General features: G+C 42.0%; 1 protein-coding gene across 1 annotated transcript in view; it reads right to left on the bottom strand.

Annotated features, from left to right (window-relative positions):
* Nucleotides 1–2,332, bottom strand: part of LOC119358132 (putative disease resistance protein At1g50180) — a 14,770-nt gene that overhangs the window by 4,752 nt on the left and 7,686 nt on the right. The window lies entirely within an intron of this gene.

The following is a 2,332-nucleotide window of genomic DNA, read 5'->3' as shown; positions in this document are numbered from 1 at the left end:
CTATACTTCACTCTACTATCTATTTTTCCTATCCATGTAACCGATCCACATCAAATAAGTAATGCATGTTTGCGACATCATCACATTATTGCAATTTCATCACAGTTCATTTTTACTATGTATGCCTATTTTTTCATGTCCATGCAACTCATCCAGACGTGAATGTTTGTCATGTCATCAACATGCCATCACATCATAATTAATCCTCACATCCTATACCGTTTTCTCCTATCCATGCAACTCATCCACATCAATAGACATGTATGTTTGCTATGTCATCAGCATGCCATATCATCATACTAAATCCTCATAATTATCCATGTTATCAGCCTACCAAATTTAGAATTTGTTCCCATCGCAATATGCGTGTTATCTTCTAATTTTATATGTTGTTAGTTTTATATGTTTCATAGAACTTCCACATTTTTCTTCACGATCATCCCCTCGCACGGTTTACTCCACTCTTTAACTAGGTGTCAGTTTTTTACTTACACTTCAGGGTATAAAATTTATTAAGACCTACACATTCTGTGAAATCACAAAAAGAAACATATTTGTGAAGATAGTTCTTGACAATTTGTGCAGCTGCCCATGTCCCAACTATAAACTTAGAGTTTCATTCAGCTTTTATTTCATACAAATTCCCGCTGCGTGACAATGTCTAGTTGTTAAATGTAGAGTTGTTAACTGCATGCCATATCTTAATTTCTTTTGGAATAATTAAACATGTTCTGAATATGGTGACAAGGCACCAGCACCACTCAATTGTATTTTTTTCAAGAACAAACCAGTAGTGAAAACAAGAACAGGCTCCTATTTCACCACGAGGTAAATTTGAAAGAAAAAAACACCCCACTCCTCCCCAATGTATGCCTCTTTCTGCTTAGCCATTCTCCAAAACCTTGAGCTCTTCCTTGGCCAACACCACCACCCTCTCGGCCAGCATGAATTTCCCATTGAAGGCTCTCAAGTTGCGTTCCAACCATAATTCGCAAAGCCCCAGGATGAAGATTATTGCCAACCATCTAGTTGTCGTCTTAAAAAGTCCCTTATCTGACGAGCACCACCAATCTTGCATTGTGACGTTTGCGTATGGGGTCAGGTGGTGAAGTCCAAAAGCATGAAGGAAAAGGATCCAAAAGTGCCTCGCAAAGGAACATTGAACCATGATATGATCATCTAATTTGGGTCCTTGTCGCAGAATGTGCAAACATGCCGATGTTGCATCCCTTGCCTCACCAGCCGATCTGTCGTCCAACAGCGGTTCTTCATCACCAACCAAGTGAATAATTGTTCCTTAAGAGGGGCATCATTTTTCCAAAGATTTCCTAATCGGCATATGCTCCGTGTCGAAGAAGTAAACCTAATAGGCATAACTTGTCGAATAAATTCTAGTCATCGAGAGTCTCCATGAAGAAATCATGTGCCAAAGGTCCATCAATTCATTTATTGCATACATTGAAAGAGTGCCTCGAATATCATAAGCCCATCTTCCTTCCATAAGAGCATCCTCCACCGTCCTCTTTTTCCTCCTCGCGCCTTGACAAATGGATAAAGGTTGGGACCAAGGTCCATTGCGCTTTGGGCACTAATCCATTTGTCATTCCATCCCCCTGACAACCGTACACTTGGTTGCATCAAGGAATAATTCTGAAGTCTCCACTAAGATATCTAGGGATAATCTAGACCAAGCTTTGATCGGTCCAGTCCTTTGGAGTTATAGTCAGTGCATCTACAACCATGTTGCAGTCTACTCATGAAGGTGGTTTTGGGTTTGGGTGGAAACCATTGCTCTCCCCTATGTAAGGGTCTGCAATGTGGGTGTCTGGGCTCTGTGTAGTGCACTTTGACCATGTGCAAGCTAAGTTCTCTTGTTGACCCAAACGTAGGAATCAACCTCCTCTAAGGGATGTTCATGTTAGCAGTGATTTCTGGTTGACTGCAGTTCTTCGATGTCATTCGAGGTTAACGTCGCTTTACATAGTGCAGATGCCTGCTCATTTGAGGATGATGTTTTCAAGGCCAAGAGGACGTACAATGGTTGTCTTGCAGGAACATTGCATTTTGGCGACATCGACGGCTCTTGGTGTAGTGACGTGACACCGGTGGTGGGATGTCGTTTGACAACTGTTGCGACTCTCCTAGTTATGCATGGTGTAGAGTGAGTGCTGGGAAAATGTGTGCCTTATCTCTGCATAGTCTCGACCTCGAGATTCCTTTCAGCTAATCCAACATTACTCCTTCCTGCCCTTAGCAGCCACTCTGGTAGTGGTGATAGGTATTATGCATGCTTGTATGTGTCGCTAGCCATCTCTCTCTCTCTCTCTCTCTC

Source organism: Triticum dicoccoides, chromosome 1A, assembly GCF_002162155.2.
Source record: "Triticum dicoccoides isolate Atlit2015 ecotype Zavitan chromosome 1A, WEW_v2.0, whole genome shotgun sequence".
Taxonomy (NCBI): Eukaryota; Viridiplantae; Streptophyta; class Magnoliopsida; order Poales; family Poaceae; genus Triticum; species Triticum dicoccoides.
Note: the sequence above shows the minus strand (reverse complement) of the source record. Positions and strands in the feature narration are given on the sequence as shown.